Here is a 22021-nt window from a genome sequence, read left to right as displayed (position 1 = left end):
CCCTGTCCCTCGCTTCCCGGGCTCCCCCCCGCCCCGCCCCGCCCCGCCACGTGGGCGTCAGCCCCACCTGCTCAGCTCCTGCAGGCGTTTGCGCATGCGCCCTGGGGCGGGCCAAGGCTGGGAGCTTAGCCTAACTCTGCAGAGCGGCGTCGCCCGTGACTGGTGTCGTGTGCTCCCGCCCTTGCGCTGGGCTAGACATCCTTTTACGTCATCTCTTCCACAAAGCCTCGCCACCGCACACCATCCCCGCAAAAAAGTGAGACGAACTTTTCTGCCTCTGAACGGCTTGCACTTTATACTTCTAACAGTACTTGTTTCTTCCTTGAAGTGGTCTGTGTGAACGGCGCCATGACTCCCCCCCCCCCCCCATCCCCGCCCTTAGTTGCAGCCCTTTTAAGTCCTGGGAGAATTTGGAGAAGAAAGGCCTAACCATTTACTTTCCTTCAGCAGGCAAGGCAAACAAGCAGTTTGGTGACTTAAGCCTGTCTCAAAGGTGTCTTTTTTTTTTTTTTAAAGACTTGAAAAGTTCCCAGAAAACCGAACTTTGTTCCAGCACAGAATAGTTCCATCTTCTGACAATTACTCCATCACTTTACAGGGGTCTTCAGCAGCCTTTATGCCCCCAGGGTCCCTTCTGTCTTCCTGTGAGCTCTTGTCATCTTTCTGAATCCCACGAAAGCCATCCAACAGTTTGTCTTTCCTCTGTTAGACCGTCAGCTCCCTGGGGTCAAAATCGATGTGGAATTCATCTTTGTTTCCCAAGGCACCTAGCGCAAGGTTAGCGCCTGCCCTTGTAAGCCCTTGATTTTATAAATAACACCTAATGTTCCCGACAGCCATAGTTTCAAGTTGCTTTCACATGTTTTATCCTTACTCCTTGTGACAACCCTTTCCAAACTCATCCCTCGCCCTAGTCCTGCCCATTATAGGACCCGGAAGAGTTTGATGGGCTTGGGGCCCGAAGGCCCTTAGCTCCAGCCTCCGTCGCCCCCTCCCGAGACTCTCCACCCCACAGGCGTTTGTGCCTGTGCCCTGGGGGCAGGCCCAGGATGCCCAGCGACGCCCAACTCAGTATAGCATTTTGTGGCGTCGATGGCGTCGATGGCGACAGGTCTCGTGCTCCCACCCCTCTTCCCATTCGCCCTCAGCAATGTTTTAGGGCCTCCTCATCCTTCCAGGCTCATCTCTTCCACATAACTTCGCCGGAGACTGGTCTCCCGCCATTGCTGTGATAGGCTTCCCGCCATTGCCGGTGACTGGTCGTGCGGTCGCAGCACTGTTTTAGACCCTCTCATCCTTACCCCCACTCTCCTACAGAGCCTCACTACCGCACACCATCACCCCCCAAACCACCACCCCCCCGCCCCCCGAAGCTGAAAGTAACCCTTCTGCCTCTGAATGGCTTGCATTTTATACCTTTAACAGATACTTATTCTCCTTTTCCTGCAGTGAGCTGGGCGAACGGTGCCATGACTCAGGTTGTAGTCCTTTTAAGTACTGGGAAGACTTAGAGAAGAAAGGTCTAACCTGAAAAGCAATATCTTGAGACCATTTATTGTCTTCCAGAGGGAAAGAAGCTCAAGCAGGAAAGTCACAGTTTGGTGACTTCAGGCTGTCTCAAGATGTGTATTATTTTTTTAAAATCAAGACTTGATCAGTTCCCACAAAACCCTTTCTCCCAGGCATGGTATTGTTCCATCTTCTGACAATTACCCCATCACTCACCCATTTGCTAAGATGGCAGATGAGAACTGAGGGGAGAAACACAACACACACCAGAAAGACGGAAGCCATTGGCAGCCTTTATGCCCCCAGGGTCCCTTCTATTTTCCTGTGAGCTCTTGTCATCTTTCTGAATCCCACAGAAGCCATCCTAACAGTTTCTTTCCTCTATTAGACTGTCTGCTCTTTGGGGTCAAAATCGATGTCAAATTCATCTTTGTTTCCCAAAGCACCTGGCACAAGGTGAGCATTTGCTATTGTAAACACTTGATTTTGTAAATAACACCTAATGTTCCTGATAGCCTGTCGTAGTTTCAGGTTGTTTTCACATATTATATCCTTATTCTTTGTGGCAGCCCTTTGAGACAGATAGGAAACCTGCCCTTTACAAACTCATCCCTCACCCCAGTCCTGCCCATTACATGCTCTGCTTTTTGTTTCCTGACCTCTGTTTCCTATGGGCAAAGGAGGAAGCCACCTCTCTTTTGCTGAGGGGGGTAGGCAGGGGGTGAGGGAAGCATGTCCTTACCTATAGCATTGTCTGTCAATTCTTCACTTTCCATGGTCCTGTAGATAGGAGTCCTCGGGTGAGGTGGATCTCGCACCTCCCATTCTTCTCCTTCTCTGGCCTCCAGCTCCACGTGGAAGGGGAATGGGGCCTAGGGGATTTGGGACTGAGTCCCAGAGATTCGGCTCAGGCCTATGCCCTGAGGTCGTCTTCGGTGATCCATGTTGATCGTTGGACAAACGGCCACAAAGCCTCAGTGAATTCTAGGCCCTGAGCTGGGTCTCTTAGTTTAGGAACTGGGAGAGGAAACTCGGGGAGAGTGTTATTTCCTGACACCTCTGCCCTGGGCTGAGCTGAGGTGCCCCAGCTGGCAGCAAGGGCTGCCCAGCAAGTGGGCCCCAGTGAACCTCCTGCCCACTGGAGAGTGGCCAGGCAGGCCAGCTCCCAGGCACAAACTGCACTCCTCACTGGAATCCTTTGGCAGCTGACATTCTGGGTGGCAGTTGCTCTGAATCCTTCTGTCCAATGATACTCCTCGTGTGCCTGCCTCGCGCCGGTAGACATTGTGCTGTCACAGTGGCAGTCACAGGGAGGCTCGGGGCGGGGCCCTGCCCCCAAGACACTCACCATCCAGCTGGAGTCAGCTGCCCGTATTAATAACACAAAACCATCAGACACAGGGCGGTGGTTCTGTGTGTATAGAAACACCTGAGGAGCTTAAAAACATTTGAGTGTATGGACCAGGCCCCAGAAATGATGATTTAAGTGATGTTTGCGGGGCAGGGTGGGGGCAGTCTCAAGCGTCTGTGCTTTCACAAATGATGTGTCTGGTTAAGAACCACCGCTGATAGAGGTTAAGAGCACAAGTTGTGGACTCAGCTGTTTCTAGGTTCCAATCTGAGCTCTGCCACCTACTGGCCTTATGGCCTGGGGAAATTAATTTAACTTCTCTGAGCCTTAGTTTCAGCTGCAGATCGGAGTCATTAATACCTTCCCCATGTTGTGAGACTGAAATGATATGAGTTTCATGATATAAGTGTAAAAGCTAACTTGGAGTGTGGGCCAGACTTAGGGACTCACTTCTAATGCACATGACAGGAGGAATGCTTTGTGACTTCTGACTCAAGGTCAGAAAAAAGATAGTATCTGTCTGTCTTCATTTACATTACTCATTCTGCGGGAAGACTTATTGTCCAAAAATTTTTTTTGAGATAAAATTCACAAAACATGTAATTTATCATTTAAAAATATATAATAAATTCAGTGGTTGTTAATATTGTCACAATGTTGTGCTTTGTGCTTACCACTATCTAATTCCAGAACATTTCCATCACCCCAAAAAAGAAACCTCATTTCTGTTAGTGGTTAATTCCTCCTTTCCCCCAGCCCCTGGCTATGACTAATCTATTTTTTGTCGTATAGATTTGCCTATTTTGGACATTTCATATAAATAGAATCATATAACATATGTCCTTTCATGTCTGGTTTCTTTTACTTAAGTATAATGTTTTCAGGGTTCATCTCTGTTGTAGCATGTATTGGTACTTCATTCCTTTTTTTCTTGTGATAAAATATACATAACATCATACTTACTATTTTAACCATTTTTAAAATCTATTTATTTATTTTCATTTATTTATTTTTTTAGCTGCGGCATGCGGGATCTTATTTCCCCGACCAGGGAACGAACCCGTGCCCCCTGCATTGGGAGTGCGGAGTCTTAACCACTGGACCGCCAGGGGAGTCTGAAAGCATCTCTTTAAATGCACGTTAAATTAAGAGTTAACCTGCAAAATTTCAAAACAAATACCATCGTCCCTCAGTATCTGTGGAGGGTTGGTTCCAGGACCCGCCCCCAAATGCCAAAATCCAGGGATGCTCAAGTCCCATAGTGGGCCCTGTAGCCATGGTTCCACACCATGTGGTACTGTAGCACGTATTTATTTATTTATTTACTTTAAAATTTTTTTAAATTTTTAAAATTTTTTATTTTTTAATGGATCTTTATTGTAATATGATTGCTTCACAATACTGTGTTAGTTTCTGTTGTACACCAAAGCGAATCAGCCATATGCATACATATGTCCCCATATCCCCTCCCTCTTGAGCCTCCCTCCCACCCTCCCTATCCCACCCCTCTAGGTGGTCACAAAGCACCGAGCTGATCTCCCTGTGCTATGCTGCTGCTTCCCAGTAGCTATTTTACATTCAGTAGTGCATATATATCGATGCTACTCTCACTTCACCCCAGCTTCCCCCTCCCACCCTCTGTCCTCAAGTCCATTCTCTATGTCTACATCTTTATTGCTGCCATGCAACTAGGTTCACCAGTACCTTTTTTTTTTTTAGATTCCATATATATGCGTTAGCATACGGTATTTGTTTTTCTCTTTCTGACTTCACTCTGTATGACAGACTCTCTAGGTCCATCCACCTCACTAAAAATAACTCAATTTCGTTTCTTTTTAAATTTTTTAACATCTTTATTGGAGTATAATTGCTTTACAGTATTGTGTTAGTTTCTGTTATATAACAAAGTGAATCAGCTATACGTATACGTATATCCCCATATCCCCTCCCTCTTGCGTCTCCCTCCCACCCTCCTTATCCCACGCCTCTAGGTGGTCGCAAAGCACCGAGCTGATCTCCCTGTTCCATACAGCTGCTTCCCACTAGCTATCTATTTTACCTTTGGTAGTGTATATATGTCCATGCCACTCTCTCACTTCGTCCCAGCTTACCCTTCCCCCTCCCCATGTCCTCAAGTCCATTCTCTACGTCTGCATCTTTATTCTTGTCCTGCCCCTAGGTTCATCAGAACCATTTTTTAAATTTAGATTCCATATATATGTGTTAGCATACAGTATTTGTTTTTCTCTTTCTGACTTCACTCTGTATGACAGACTATAGGTCCATCCACCTCATTACAAATAACTCAATTTCGTTTCTTTTTAGGGATGAGTAATATTCCATTGTATATATGTGCCACATCTTCTTTATCCATTCATCTGTCAATGGACATTTAGGTTGCTTCCATGTCCTGGCTATTGTAAACAGTGCTGCAATGAACATTGTGGTACATGTCTCCTTTAGAATTATGGTGTTCTCAGGGTATATGCCCAGTAGTGGGATTGCTGGGTCATATGGTAGTTCTATTTTTAGTTTTTTAAGGAACCTCCATAGTGTTTTCCATAGCGGTTGTATCCCACCAACAGTGCAGGAGGGTTCCCTTTTCACCACACCCTCTCCAGCATTTATTGTTTGTAGATTTTTTGATAATGGCCATTCTGACTGGCGTGAGGTGATACCTCATTGTAGTTTTGATTTGCATTTCTCTAATAATTAGTGATGTTGAGCATCTTTTCATATGCCTCTTGGCCATCTGTATGTCTTCCTTGGTGAAATGTCTATTTAGGTCTTCCACCCATTTTTTAACTGGATTGTTTGTTTTTCTGATATTGGGCTAGCTCCATGAGCCGTTTGTATATTTTGGAGATTAATCCTTTGTCTGTTGCTTCATTTGCAAATAGTTTCTCCCATTCTGAGGGTTGTCTTTTTGTCTTGTTTATGGTTTCCTTTGCTGTGCAAAAGCTTTTAAGTCCCATTTGTTTATTTTTGTTTTTATTTCCGTTTCTCTAGGAGGTGGGTCAAAAAGGATCTTGCTGTGATTTATGTCATAGATTGTTCTGCCTATGCTTTCCTCTAAGAGTTTTATAGTGTCTGGCCTTACATTTGGGTGTTTAATCCATTTTGAGTTTATTTTTATGTATAGTGTTAGGGAGTGTTCTAATTTCATTCTTTTACATGTAGCTGTCCATTTTTCCCAGCACCACTTACTGAAGAGGCTGTCTTTTCTCCTTTGTATATTCTTGCCTCCTTTATCAAAAATAAGGTGACCATATGTGTGTGGATTTATCTCTGGGCATTCTATCCTGTACCATGGATCTATATTTCTGTTTTCGTGCCAGTACCATACTGTCTTTTTTTTTTGGCTGCATTGGGTCTTCATTGCTGCGTGCGGGCTTTCTCTAGTTGTGGCGAGTGGGCGCTACTCTTGGTTGTGGTGCACGGCCTTCTCATTGCAGTGGCTTCTCTCGTTGTGGAGCACAGGCTCTAGGCGTGTGGGCTTCAGTAGTTGTGGCACACGAGCTCAGTAGTTGTGGCTTGCGGGCTCTAGAGCACAGGCTCAGTAGTTGTGGCACACGGGCTTAGTTGCTCTGCGGCGTGTGGGATCTTCCTGGACCAGGGCTCGAACCCATGTCCCCTGAATTGGCAGGCAGGTTCTTAACCACTGCACCACCAGGGAAGCCCCCGTACTGTCTTGATTAATGTAGCTTTGTGGTATAGTCTGAAGTCCAGGAGCCGATTCCTCCAGCTCCGTTTTTCTTTCTCAAGATTGCTTTGGCTATTTGGGGTCTTTTGTGTTTCCATACAAATTGTGAAATTTTTTGTTCTAGTTCTGTGAAAAATGCATTGGTAGTTTGATAGGGATTGCACTGAATCTGTGGATTGCTTTGGATAGTAGAGTCATTTTCACAATGTTGATTCTTCCAATCCAAGAACATGGTATCTCTCTCCATCTGTTTGTATCATCTTCAATTTTGTTCTTCAGTGTCATAGTTTTCAGCATACAGATGTTTTGTCTCCATAGGTAGCTTTATTCCTAGGTATTTTATTCTTTTTGTTGCAATGGTTAATGGGAGTGTTTCCTTCATTTCTCTTTCAGATTTTTCTTCATTAATGTATAGGAATGCAAGGGATTTCTGTGCATTCATTTTGTATCGTGCAACGTTACCAAATCCATGGATTAGCTCTAGTAGTTTTCTGGTGGCATCTTTAGGATTCTCTATGTATAGTATCATGTCATCTGCTAAAAGTGACAGTTTTACTTCTTCTTTTCCAATTTGTATTCCTTTCATTTCTTTTTCTTCTCTGATTGCCATGGCTAGGACTTCCAGAACTATGTTGAATAAGAGTTGCGAGATTGGATATCCTTGTCTTGTTCCTGATCTTAGTGGAAATGCTTTCAGTTTTTCACCATTGAGTATGATGCTTGCTGTGGGTTTGTCATATATGGCCTTTATTATGTTGAGATAGGTTCCCTCTGTGCCCATTTTCTGGAGAGTTTTTATTATAAATGGGTGTTGAATTTTGTCAAGCATTTTCTGCATCTGTTGAGATGATCATATGGTTTTTATTCCTTAATTTTTTAAAGTGGTGTATCATATTGATTGATTTGCATATATTGAAGAATCCTTGCATCCCTGGGATAAATTCCACTTGATCATGGTGTATGATCCTTTTAATGTGTTGCTGGATTCTGCTTACTAGTGTTTTGTTCAGGACTTTTGCATGTGTGTTCATTAGTGATATTGATCTATAATTTTCTTTTTTTGTGATATCTTTTTTTGGTTGTGGTATCAGGGTGATGGTGGCTTTGTAGAATGAATTTGGGAGTGTTTCTCCCTCTGCAATTTTTTGGAAGAGTTTGAGAAGGATCAGTGTTAGCTGTTCTCTCAGTGTTTTGATAGAATTAGCTGTGAAGCCATCTGGTCCTGGACTTCTGTTTGTTGGGAGATTTTTAATTATGGTTTCAATTTCATTACTTGTGATAGGTCTGTTTATATTTTCTAATTTTTCCCAGTTCACTCTTGGAAAATTGTACCTTTCCAAGCATTTGTCCATTTCTTCATGATTGTCCATTTTATTGGCATATAGTTGTTTGTAGTAGTCTCTTATAATCCTTCGTATTTCTGTGGTGTCAGTTGTGATTTCTCCTTTTTCACTTCTAATTTTATTGATTTGCATCCTCTCCCTTTTTTTCTTCATGAGTCTGGCTAAGGGTTTATCAGTTTTGTTTATCTTCTCAAAGAACCAGCTTTTAGTTTTCATTGATCTTTGCTATTGTTCTCTTCGTTTCTATTTCATTTATTTCTTCTCTGATCTTTATGATTTCTTTCCTTCTACTGACTTTGGGTTTTCTTTGTTCTTTTTTCTCTAGTAGTTTTAAGTGTAGGGTTAGATTGTTTATTTGAGATTTTTCTTGTTTCTTGAGGTGAGATTGAATTGCTATAAACATCCCTCTTGGAACTGCTTTTGCTGCGCCCCGTAAGTTTTGGATCGTTGTGTTTTCATTGTCATTTGTTTCTATGTATTTTTTAATTTTTTCTTTGATTTCTTCAGTGATCTCTTGGTTATTTAGTAGTGCACCGTTTAGCCTCAATGTATTTGTGTTTTTTACAGTTTTTTTCCTGTAATCAATTTCTGATCTCATAGTGTTGTGGTTAGAAAAGATGCCTGATACGATTTCAGTTTTCTTAAATTTTCCAAGGCTTGATTTGTGACCCAAGATGTGATCTATCCTGGAGAATGTTCCGTGTGCACTTGAGAAGAAAGTGTGCTCTGCCACTTTTGGGTGGAATGTTCTATAAATATCAATTAAATCTATCTGATCTATTGTGTCATTTAAAGCTTCTGTTTCCTTATTTATTTTCTGTTTGGATGATCTGTCCATTGGTGTAAGTGGGGTGTTAAAGTTCCCCACTATTATTGTGTTACTGTCAATTTCTCCTTTCGTGGTTGTTAGAATTTGCCTTATGTATTGAGGTGCTTCTATTTTGGGTGGGTAAACATTTATAATTGTTATATCTTCTTCTTGGATTGATCCTTTGATCAATCCTATGTAGTGTCCCTCCTTATCTCTTGTAACATTCTTTATTTTAAAGTCTATTTTATCTGATATGAGTATTGCTACTCCAGCTTTCTTTTGATATCCATTTGCATGGAATATCTTTTTCCATCCTTTCACTTTCAGTCACTAAGTATCCCTAGGTCTGAAGTGGGTCTCTTGTTGACAGCATATATATGGGTCTTGTTTTTGTATCCATTCAACCAGTCTGTGTGTACGTCGGGGCATTTAATCCATTTACACTCAAGGTTATTATCGATATGTATGTTCCTATTACCATTTTCTTAATTGTTTTGGGTTTGTTTTTGTGCGTCTTTTTCTTCTCTTGTGTTTCCCGCCTAGAGAAGTTCCTTTAGCATTTGTTGTAGAGCTGGTTTGGTGGTGCTGAATTCTCTTAGCTTTTGCTTGTCTGAAAAGCTTTCGACTTCTCCATCGAATTTGAATGAAATCCTTGCTGGGTAGAGTAATCTTGGTTGTAGGTTTTTCTCTTTCATCACTTTAAGTATATCATACCACTCCCTTCTGGCCTGCAGAGTTTCTGCTGAAAAATCAGCTGATAACCTTATGGGGCTTCCTTTGTATGTTATTTTTTGTTTTTCCTTTGCTGCTTTTAATATTTTTTCTTTGAACATAATTTTTGTTAGTTTGATTAATATGTGTCTTGGTGTGTTTTTCCTAGGGTTTATCCTGTATGGGACTCTCTGTGCTTCCTGGACTTGGTTGACTATTTCCTTTCCCATGTTAGGGAACTTTTTGACTATAATCTCTTCAAATCTTTTCTCAGACACTTTCTTTTTCTCTTATTCTTCTGGGACCCCTATAATTCGAATATTGGTGCATTTAGTGTTGTCCCAGAGGTCTCTGAGATTGTCTTCAATTCTTTTCATTCTTTTTTCTTTATTCTGCTCCTCAGCAGTTATTTCCACCATTTTGTCTTCCAGCTCACTTGTTCTTTCTTCTGCCTCAGTTATTCTTTTATTGATTCCTTCTAGTGTATTTTTTTATCTGTGTACACAATTGTTTATTTTTCTACTTGGCACTATAACAACACCATTTATTTTTTATTTATTTTTATTTATTTTTTTAGTTATTTCTGAGATACATATTTTAAAGTAATAACTAGGATTATGACTTATAACATTATACCAGAACATATAAAATTTTTAGAAATTTCATGTAATGTCTGAAACATTTATATTAACATATTTCCATACAAATAACCCAATGAATGTTTAGTATTAGTTGTTTTGTTTGTTTGTTTTTTTATACTGCAGGTTCTTATTAGTCATCAATTTCATACACATCAGTGTATACATGTCCATCCCAATCGCCCAATTCAGCATACCACCATCCCCACCCCACCGCAGTCTTCCCCCCTTGGTGTCCATATGTCCGTTCTCTACATCTGTGTCTCAACTTCTGCCCTGCAAACCGGTTCATCTGTACCATTTTTCTAGGTTCCACATACATGTGTTAATATACGATATTTGTTTTTCTCTTTCTGACTTACTTCACTCTGTATGACAGTCTCTAGATCCATCCACGTCTCAACAAATGACTCAATTTCGTTCCTTTTTATGGCTGAGTAATATTCCATTGTATATATGTACCACAACTTCCTTATCCATTCGTCTGTTGATGGGCATTTAGGTTGCTTCCATGACCTGGCTATTGTAAATAGTGCTGCAATGAACATTCGGGTGCATGTGTCTTTTTGAATTACGGTTCTCTCTGGGTATATGCCCAGTAGTGGGATTGCTGGATCATATGGTAATTCTATTTTTAGTTTTTTAAGGAACCTCCATACTGTTCTCCATAGTGGCTGTATCAATTTACATTCCCACCAACAGTGCAAGAGGGTTCCCTTTTCTCCACACCCTCTCCAGCATTTGTTGTTTGTAGATTTTCTGATGATGCCCATTCTAACTGGTGTGAGGTGATACCTCATTGTAGTTTTCATTTGCATTTCTCTAATAATTAGTGATGTTGAGAATCTTTTCACGTGCTTCATGGCCGTCTGTATGTCTTCTTTGGAGAAATGTCTATTTAGGTCTTCTGCCCATTTTTGGATTGGGTTGTTTGTTTCTTTAATATTGAGCTGAATGAGCTGTTTATATATTTTAGAGATTAATCCTTTGTCCGTTGATTCGTTTGCAGATATTTTCTCCCATTCTGAGGGTTGTCTTTTCGTCTTGTTTATGGTTTCCTTTGCTGTGCAAAAGCTTTGAAGTTTCATTAGGTCCCATTTGTTTATTTTTGTTTTTATTTCCATTACTCTAGGAGGTGAATCAAAAAAGATCTTGCTGTGATTTATGTCAAAGTGTGTTCTTCCTATGTTTTCCTCTAAGAGTTTTATAGTGTCCAGTCTTATATTCAGGTCTCTAATCCATTTTGAGTTTATATTTGTGTATGGTGTTAGGGAGTATTCTAATTTCATTCTATTACATGTAGCTGTCCAGTTTTCCCAACACCACTTATTGAAGAGACTGTCTTTTCTCCATTGTATATCTTTGCCTTCTTTGTCATAGATTAGTTGACCATAGGTGCGTGAGTTTATCTCTGGGCTTTCTATCTTGTTGCATTGATCTATGTTTCTGTTTTTGTGCCAGTACCATATTGTCTTGATTACTGTAGCTTTGTAGTATAGTCTGAAGTCAGGGAGTCTGATTCCTTCAGCTCCGTGTTTTTCCCTCAAGACTGCTTTGGCTATTCGGGGTCTTTTGTGTCTCCATACAAATTTTAAGATGATTTGTTCTAGCTCCGTAAAAAATGCCATTGGTAATTTGATAGGGATTGCATTGAATCTGTAGATTGTTTTGGGTAGTATAGTCATTTTCACAATGTTGATTCTTCCCATCCAAGAACATGGTATATCTGTCCATCTGTTGGTACCATCTTTAATTTCTTTCATCAGTGTCTGATAGTTTTCTGCATACAGGTCTTTTTTCTCCCTAGGTAGGTTTATTCCTAGGTATTTTATTCTTTTTGTTGCAATGGCAAATGGGAGTGTTTCTTTAATTTCTCTTTCAGATTTTTCCTCATTAGTGTATAGAAATGCAAGAGATTTCTGTGCATTAATTTTGTATCCTGCAACTTTACCATATTCATTAATTAGCTCTAGCAGTTTTCTGGTGGCAGTTTTAGGATTCTCTATGTATAGTATCATGTCATCCGCAGACAGTGACAGTTTTACTTCTTCTTTTCCAATTTGTATTCCTTTTATTTCTTTTTATTCTCTGATTGCCGTGGCTAGGAATTCCAGAACTATGTTGAGTAATAGTGGTGAGAGTGGACATCCTTGTCTCGTTCCTGATCTTAGAGGAAATGCTTTCAGTTTTTCACCGTTGAGAATGATGTTTGCTGTGGGTTTGTCATATATGGCCTTTATTATGTTGAGGTATGTTCCCTGTATGCCCACTTTCTGGAGAGTTTTTATCATAAATGGGTGTTGAATTTTGTCAAAAGCTTTTTCTGCATCTATTGAGATGATCATACGGCTTTTATTCTTCAATTTGTTAATATGGTGTACCACACTGATTGATTTGCATATATTGAAGAATCCTTGCATCCCTGGGATAAATCCCACTTGATTGTGGTGTATGATCCTTTTAATGTGTTGTTGGATTCTGTTTGCTAGTATTTTGTTGAGGATTTTTGCATCTATATTCATCAGTGTTATTGGTCTGTAATTTTCTTTTTTTGTAGTATCTTTGTCTGGTTTTGGTATCAGGGTGATGGTGGCCTCATAGAATGAGTTTGGGAGTGTTCCTTCCTCTGCAATTTTTTGGAAGAGTTTGAGAAGGATGGGTGTTAGCTCTTCTCTAAATGTTTGATAGAATTCACCTGTGAAGCCATCTGGTCCTGGACTTTTGTTTGTTGGAAGATTTTTAATCACAGTTTCGATCTCATTACTTGTGATTGTTCTGTTCATAGTTTCTGTTTCTTCCTGGTTCAGTCTTGGAAGGTTATACCTTTCTAAGAATTTGTCCATTTCTGCCAGGTTGTCCTTTTTATTGGCATACAGTTGCTTGTAGTAGTCTCTTAGGATGCTTTGTATTTCTGCGGTGTCTGTTGTAACTTCTCCTTTTTCATTTCTGATTTTATTGATTTGAGTCCTCTCCCTCTTTTTCTTGATGAGTTTGGCTAATGGCTTATCAATTTTGTTTATCTTCTCAAACAACCAGCTTTTAGTTTATTGACCTTTGCTATTGTTTTCTTTGTTTCTATTTCATTTATTTCCGCTCTGATCTTTAGGATTTCTTTCCTTTGGCTAACTTTGGGTTTTGTTTGTTCTTCTTTCTCTAGTTTCTTTAGGTGTAAGGTTAGATTGTTTATTTGAGACTTTTCTTCTTTCTTGAGGTAGGCTTGTATAGCTATAAACTTCCCTCTTAGAACTGTTTTTGCTGCATCCCATAGGTTTTGGGTCGTCGTGTTTTCATTGTCATTTGTCTCTAGGTATTTTTTGATTTCCTCTTTGATTTCTTCAGTGATCTCTTGGTTATTTAGTAACGTATTGTTTAGCCTCCATGTGTTTGTGTTTTTTACGTTTTTTTCCCTGTAATTCATTTCTAATCTCATAATGTTGTGGTCAGAAAAGATGCTTGATATGATTTCAATTTTCTTAAATTTACTGAGGCTTGATTTGTGACCCAAGATGTGATCTATCCTGGAGAATGTTCTGTGTGCACTTGAGAAGAACGTGTAATCTGCTGTTTTTGGATGGAATGTCCTATAAATATCAATTAAGTCTGTCTAGTCTATTGTGTCATTTAAAGCTTCTGTTTCCTTATTTATTTTCATTTTGGATGATCTGTCCATTGGTGTAAGTGAGGTGTTAAAGTCCCCCACTATTATTGTGTTACTGTCAATTTCCTCTTTTATATCTGTTAGCGGTTGCCTTATATATTGAGGTGCTTCTATGTTGGGTGCATATATATTTATAATCGTTATATCTTCTTCTTGGATTGATCCCTTGATCATTATGTAGTGTCCTTCCTTGTCTCTTGTAACATTCTTTATTTTAAAGTCTATTTTATCTGATATGAGTATAGGTACTCCAGCTTTCTTTTGATTTCCATTTGCATGGAATATCTTTTTCCATCCCCTCACTTTCAGTCTGTATGTGTCCGGCCTAAAGTGGGTCTCTTGTAGACAGCATATATATGGGTCTTGTTTTTGTATCCATTCAGCAAGCCTGTGTCTTTTGGTTGGAGCATTTAATCCATTCACGTTTAAGGTAATTATCGATATGTATGTTCCTATGACCATTTCCTTAATTGTTTTGAGTTTGTTTTTGTAGGTCCTTTTCTTCTCTTGTGTTTCCCACTTAGAGAAGTTCCTTTAGCATTTGTTGTAGAGCTGATTTGGTGGTGCTGAATTCTGTTAGCTTTTGCTTGTCTGTAAAGCTTTTGATTTCTCCATCGAATCTAAATGAGATCCTTGTTGGGTAGAGTAATCTTGGTTGTAGGTTATTCCCTTTCATCACTTGAAGTATATCATGCCACTCCCTTCTGGCTTGTAGCGTTTCTGCTGAGAAATCAGCTGTTAACCTTATGGGAGTTCCCTTGTATGTTTTTTGTCGTTTTTCCCTTGCTGCTTTCAATAATTTTTCTTTGTTTTTAATTTTTGCCACTTTGATTACTATGTGTCTCGGCATGTTTCTCCTTGGGTTTATCCTGTATGGGACTCTCTGAGCTTCCTGGACTTGGGTGGGTGTTTCCTTTCCCATGTTAGGGAAGTTTTCGACTATAATCTCTTCAAATATTTTCTCTGGTCCTTTCTCTCTCTCTTCTCCTTCTGGGACCCCTATAATGCGAATGTTGTTGCGTTTAATGTTGTCCCAGAGGTCTCTTAGGCTGTCTTCATTTCTTTTCATTCTTTTTTCTTTAGTCTGTTCCGCAGCAGTGAATTCCACCATTCTGTCCTCCAGGTCACTTATCCGTTCTTCTGCCTCAGTTTTTCTGCTATTGATTCCTTCTAGTGTAGTTTTCATTTCAGTTATTGTATTGGTCATCTCTGTTTGTTTGTTCTTTAATTCTTCTAGGTCTTTGTTAATCATTTCTTGAATCTTCTCAATCTTTGCCTCCATTCTTTTTCCGAGGTCCTGGATCATCTTCACTATCTATTCTGAATTCTTTTTCTGGAAGGTTGCCTATCTTCACTTCATTTAGTTGTTTTTCTGGGGTTTTTTCTTGTTCCTTCATCTGGTATATAGCCCTCTGCCTTTTCATCTTGTCTATCTTTCTGTAAATGTGGTTTTTGTTCCGCAGGCTGCAGGGTTGTAGTTTTTCTTGCTTCTGCTGTCTGCCCTCTGGTGGTTGAGGCTATCTAAGAGGCTTGATGGGAGGCTCTGGTGGTGGGTAGAGCTGACTGTTGCTGTGGCGGTCAGAGCTCAGTAAAACTTTAATCCACTTGACTGTTGATAGGTGGGGCTGGGTTCCCTCCCTGTTGGTTGTTTTGCCTGAGGCAACCCAACACTGGAGCCTACCTGGGCTCTTTGGTGGGGCTAATGGCAGACTCTGGGAGGGCTCACGCCAAGGAGTACTTCCCAGAACCTCCGCTGCCAGTGTCCTTGTCCCCATGGTGAAACAGAGCCAGCCCCCGCCTCTGCAGGAGACCCTCCAACACTAGCAGGTAGGTCTGGTTCAGTCTCCCCTGGGGTCACTGCTCCTTCCCCCGGATCCCGATGCACACACTATTCCATGTGCGCCCTCCAAGAGTGGGGTCTCTGTTTCCCCCAGTCCTGTCAAAGTCCTGCAATCAATTCCCACTAGGCTTCAAAGTCCGATTCTCTATGAATTCCTCCTCCCATTGCCGGACCCCCAGGTTGGGAAGCCTGACGTGGGGCTCAGAACCTTCACTCCAGTGGGTGGACTTCTGTGGTATAAGTGTTCACCAGTCTGTGAGTCACCCACCCAGCAGTTATGGGATTTGATTTTACTCTGATTGCGCCCCTCCTACCGTCTCACTGTGGCTTCGCCTCTGTCCTCAGACGTGCGGTATCCTCCTTGGTGAAGTCCAATGTCTTCCTGTCGCTGATTATCCAGCAGCCAGTTGTGATTCTGGTGCTCTCGCAAGAGGTAGTGAGAGCACGTCCTTCTACTCCGCCATCTTGGTTAATCTCAACCTTTCTAGTGTATTTTTATTTCAGTTATTGTGTTGTTCATCTCTGTTTGTTTGTTCTTTTGTTCTTCTAGATCTTTGTTAAACATTCCTTATATTTTCTCAGTCTGTGCCTCCATTCTATTTCTGAGATTCTGGATCATCTTTACTATCATTCCTCTGAAGTCTTTTTCAGGTAGAGTGCGTATTTCCTCTTCGTTTATTTGATCTTGTAGGTTTTTACCACTCCTTCATCTGTGACATATTTTTTTGCTTTCTCATCTTTTTTTTTTTTATGAGCAGGATTGTGTTCCTGTCTTACTGGTTGTTTGGCCTGAGGCTCCCAACACTGGAGTTCGTAGGCTGTTGGGTAGAGCTGGGTCTTGGTGCTGAGATGAGGACCTCCGTGAGACCTCACTCCGATGAATATTCCCTGGGGTCTGAGGTTCTCTGTTAGCCCAGTGGTTCGGACTCAGAGCTCCCACCACGGGATCCTCGGCCCGACCCCTGGCTCATGAACCAAGATCCCGCAAGCCACATGGGGTGGCAAAAAAAAAAAGAGAGAGAACAATAACAAACTAAAAAATAAAATTAGACTAGGAAACTAACAGATATGTTAGAAAGAATATAAAAAAATATATAGATGAATCAACAACTGGAAGGTACAACAATACCACAACAGTAAAAAAGAGGAGGAAAGAAAAGAAAAAAAAAGGGGGTGGTGGTGAAGGCCTTGGCTGTGAAGGGTGGGACCTAAGCAAGGGTGAGGTTTGGGTGGTGAGTGGGGCCTATGCTTAGGACCCACAGGGCTGGAAAAGGCCCTGGGGGCTGTGGGGGGTGGGGCTTAGGCTGAACTGAACAGAAGGGGCCCAGGCGTGCCCCCCACCCCTGGTCTCAGAGGGCAGGGTACCTCACCTGGGAGCCCAGTAGGCTTCCTGGGCTCGAGTGGGTGGGGCAAATGCCCTCCTCTCCTCTCCTGCTCCTCTGGTCTGGGAGGGCCCCTCCCATCTGCCTCTTCTGTTCTCCCCTTGGCCTCCTTCCTATCCCCCCAGGACCAATGCAGCGGGGGTGGGGTGGGGAGGGATGGGCCTTGGAGGGCAGGAGACCGGCCTGGGAGCTCAGCAGGCTCCCTGGCCCCTAGTGGGTGGGGCAAACGCCCTCTGCTCCTCTCCTGCTCCTCCCAGAGGGCCCCTCCTGCTTGCCTCTCCTGATCTCCCTGGCCTCAGGGGCGCCGATCCTGTCTGGCCTCCACTTGTCCTCCCCCCTCAGTCCCCCCATGTCCTACCGGTTCACTTGGGGGTTCCTTCCATCTCCTTGGGCGTCAGGGTCCCCCACCAGTGGCCGGCAGGCACCCTAGTTGTGGGGAGATGCTAACTCGGCATCTTCCCACACCACCATCTTGACTCTGCCCCTATTTTAACCATTTTTAAGTGTATATATAGTTCAGTGGCATTAAGTACATTTACATTGTTGTGCACTCATCACCACCATCCTTCTCCAGAATTTTTCATCTTCCTGAACTGAAACTATACCCATTAAGCAGTAACTCACCATTCTCCACCCCCCCCCCCACCCAGCTCCTGGAAACCACCGTTCTGTTTTCTGTCTCTGAATGTGACTGCTATAGATACCTCATATAAGTAGAATGATACAATATTTGTCCTTTTGGACCTGGGTTCTTTCACTTAAGCTTAATGGTTTCAAGGTTCATCCATGTTTTAGCATGTATTGGTACTCTCTTCCTTTTTATAGCTGAATAATATTCCATTGTATGGATATACCAATTTTGTTTGCCCATTCATAAATTGATGGAAATTCAGGTTGTTTATATTTTTAGTCTAATATGAATAATGATGAACATTCATTTACAAGTTTTTATGTGAACTTATGTTTTCAATTCTCTTGGGTATCTATCTAAGACTGGACTTGCTGGGCTATATGATAACTCTATGTTTAACTTTTTGAGGACCTGCCAAAGTGTTTTCCACAGCAGCTATCCTATTTTACATTTACACCAGCAGTGTATGAGGAGTCCAATTTCTCCACATCTTCAACACTTGTTATTGTCTGTTTTTTTGGTCATAGTCATGGGAAGGATGTGAAGTGATATCATTTTAATTGGCATTTACCAAATGACTAATGATGTTCAGCATCTTTTCATGTATATCATCTTTGGAGAACTGTTTATTTAAATCTTTTGTCCATTTTATAATTGGGTTGTTTTTCTTTCTGTTGTTGTTGAGTTGTAAGAGTTCTTTATATATTCGGGATACTAAACCCTTATAAGATATATGATTTACAAATATTTTCTCCCATTCTCTGGGTTTTTTTTTCTTACTTACTTGATAGTGTCCTTTTAATTTTGATGAAGTCTAATTTATATTTTTTGCTTGCTTGTGCTTTGGTGTCATATTTAAGAAGCTATTGCCTAATCGAAGGTCATAAAGATATAATACGTTTCTTTCTAAGAGTTTTATAGTTATAGCTTTTACCTTTAGGTATTTGAGCCTTTTTGAGTTAATTTTTGTCTATGGTGTGAGGCACTGATCAGGAATACTTTTTGAGCACCTGCTGTGTGCCAGACACTGTCATTGGGGTGCAGCAGTAACAAAAGAGACACGTCCTACTATTATTGAGCTAAAATTCCAATGGCACTCACAGACATTAGTCCATGGTGGCATAAATGTCTAAATGTAAATTTGACCACATACTGTTTCTGATCTATAATGGGGTCCAGAGAATGTGAGGATTGTGGGGGAAGGGTGCACCCTCACATGGTTGACAAAGTTGCAGCCTGGCCTGGGGCTCTGTGGTATGAAGGAAATCCCTGTCTGACACTGTCATGGGGACATTCGCAGGTTCCATGATGGACCTCAGAGTGCAGGCTCTGCCACATCCATTGTCTTTCCTCTGAATAGCCACTTAGACTCTCCCTCAGTCCCTAGGCTTTTGTGCCCCACCCCTGTGTTGGGATCCTTCTGCTCCCCTGGGTGGCCCACCTAGCTGCTTTTCCTTTTATGACAGTTTCAGACCACTGTCTTTTGTGGGGTCCACATGTGTTCCCTGGAAACACAAATTTTTCTGCATTTGTGGGCAGTTCAGTTTAATCTCAGGCTGCCATTTTATTGTCCCTTCTGCCAGGGACAGTTCCAGCCCCAGCCTCTGGAGTTTACTTGAGTGACTCAGACGCTAGTTCCTGTGATCCTCAACCTACAGGAGACACAAGCTTTCTGAAACTTTTTGTCATTTGCTTGAGGTAGCAACATTTGTCCCTCTCTCATTCTAGGAGAAGTCATCCACAGAGTCATGAGGACACTCAGGCAGCCTCTGGAGAGGCCCATGTGGGAAGCGACTGAGGCCTTCCATGAGCTACCAGCACCACCTTGCCAGCCTGTGACTGCACCACCTTGGAAGCAGACCTTCCAGCTCCAGTCACTTCTGATGACTGCAGCCCTGGTAACATCTTGGCCGCAGCCTCATGGGATGCCCTGGGACAGCCATTCCTGCATTTGAGACCCACACAACCTGTGAGTTTCATAATGTTTATTGTTATTTTATTTTACAGTTTTTATTGAGATATAATTCAATACATAAAATTTCAACATTTTAAAGTGTACAATCCAGTACGCAATACAGTATCATTAACTATAGTTCATTGGTTTTTAGTATATGTGCAGTGTTGTGCAAACATTGCCACTAGCTCATTCCAGAGCATTTCCATCACTTCAGAAATGATACCCAATACCTCTTATCAGTCACTTTCAGTTCCCCATTCTCCCTTCACCTGAAAAGCGCTAATCTGCTTTATGACTTTATGGATTTGCCAATAGTGGACATTTCATATACATGGAATCATATAATATCTGTTACTTTGTGAATGGCTTCTTTCATGTAGCATAATGTTTTCAAGGTTCATGCATGTTGCAGCGTGTATCAATCCTTCATTCCTTTTCATGGATGAATAATATTCCACTGTGTAACCATTTTGTTTATGGATTGATCAACTGATGGACATTTAGGTTGTTTCTACTTTTTGGCTATTATGAATAATGGTACTGTGAACATTTGAGGGTAAATTTTTGTGTGAACATATGTTTTCAGTTCTCTTGGGTATATACCAAGGACTAGAATTCTTGGGTCTTATGGGAACTCTGTGTTTGAATTTTTAAGGACCTGCCAAAGTGTTTCCCACCACGGTTGCATCATTGCAGGCCAGCAATGGGAGAGGATTCCAGTTTTTCCAAATCCTTGCTAACACTTGTTATTGTCTGTGTTTTTGATTATAGCCATCCTAGTGGATGTGGAGTGGTATCTCATTGTGGTTTTGACTTGCATTTCCTTAATGAGCATTGATATTCATGCACGTTTTGGCCATTTGTATAATCTCTTGGGAGAAATGTCTATTCATATGCTTGCATAAGTTTTTTTTTTTAAATTTTTTAATGCACATACTTTTATAATTCTTTATTTATTTTATTTTTGGCTGTGTTGGGTCTTCGTTTCTGTATGAGGGCTTTCTCCAGTTGCAGCAAGTGGGGGCCACTCTTCATTGCGGTGTGCGGGCCTCTCACTATCGCGGCCTCTCCTGTTGCGGAGCACAGGCTCCAGATGCGCAGGCTCAGTAGTTGTGGCTCATGGGCCCAGTTGCTCTGCGGCATGTGGGATCTTCCCAGACCAGGGCTCGAACCCGTGTCCCCTGCATTGGCAGGCAGATTCTCAACCACTGCGCCACCAGGGAAGCCCTTGAAGCCCTTGCATAAATTTTAATTAGGCTGTCTTTTTTTTTTTTTTTTTGGCTACACCGTGTGGCATGTGGGATCTTGGTTCCCCGATCAGGGATTGAACCCACGCCCCCTGCAGTGGAAGCGTGGAGTCTTAACCACTGAACCACCAGGGAAGTCCTGGGTTGTTTGTCTTTTGACTATAGAGTTTTGAGTTCTTTGTATATTTTGAATACTAAATTCTTTTCAGATATATGATGTGCAAATATTTTTTCCCATTTTATAGATTGTCTTTTCTCTTTCTTGATACTGTCCCTTGACACAAAATTTGTTTAATTTTAGTGATTTCGAATTAAACTACTTTTTCTTTGGTTGCTTGTGCTGCTGGTGTCATACTTAAGAAACTATTGTGTAGCACAAGGTCACAAAGATTTACAAATACTTTTTTTTCTAAGTGATTTACAGTTTGTAAATATAAAAAGTTGATTATGAAAAGGGAGGAAGGTAGATGTGGTTGAGGCCCAGGATTCTTTTTAGGTAGATATACCTTAGGAGAACATACATATAGAAGATGAAAATGTGATGAAAACTGGTTTTATTAGGACTCTTTCAGGTATCCTTATGAAAGGCTCCTTGTAGGACTGAGGCTCTGACCTGAGCCAGAGAAGTGCTGCATTCTTAGGTATATCTCTTGGTATAATGAGTGAGAATAGGAGAGAAGTGAGGAACAGTAATGAAAAAGGGGAACATGGCAGAGAAGGAGAGAAAAGAGGGGGCACAGGAGAATACTGGGAAGTTGTGCTCAGGTAAAGTGAGGTAAGCCATTGTCTCTTTATCCCATCCTTGTAGGAGTCGTCATGGAGGGTGCATGGAGACCCCCCACATATGCAACTGTCTGTGTCATGAGTTTTGCCATCCTGCCAATGATTTGTATATATGTTTATATAGGATGGATGTATCTATCCATCTGCCCCACCGCTCCAGATGTGATCCCCAGGGAGAGAGGTGCTTGTGTGAGAATAACGTATACCTATGGTTGGCAAAGTTGTAATGAGGCTCTGGGGCTTTGTGATACAGAGGAAATTCTGAGCTCACACTCTCATGGGTACATTTTGAGCTTCCTAAAGGGACCCAAACTGCAGGCTCCTGTCACATCTAGTGCCTTTCCTCTGACTGGCCAATAAACTCCCTGTCAGACCCTGTTCTCTTGTGACCCACACTTTTGTTGGGGTCATCTGCCTCTTTAGGTGTTCCATCTTGGTGCTTTCCTTTTAAAGCAAC

General features: G+C 41.7%; 1 long non-coding RNA gene across 1 annotated transcript in view; it reads left to right on the top strand.

Annotated features, from left to right (window-relative positions):
- The first annotated feature begins 167 nt into the window (after positions 1-167).
- LOC309652990 overlaps positions 168-22021 on the top strand; it is a 135077-nt gene continuing 113223 nt past the window's right edge. Inside the window, exons 1-3 of the long non-coding RNA XR_014258953.1 lie at positions 168-256; positions 1898-1965; positions 19306-19546. This is a non-coding gene — a long non-coding RNA (uncharacterized lncRNA). The remainder of the gene's footprint in view (positions 257-1897; positions 1966-19305; positions 19547-22021) is intronic.

Source organism: Balaenoptera physalus (assembly GCF_965194825.1).
Source record: "Balaenoptera physalus genome assembly, chromosome: X".
NCBI lineage: Eukaryota > Metazoa > Chordata > Mammalia > Artiodactyla > Balaenopteridae > Balaenoptera > Balaenoptera physalus.
The sequence above is the reverse complement of the archived record's forward strand: the minus strand, read 5'-3'. Positions and strand labels throughout refer to the sequence as shown.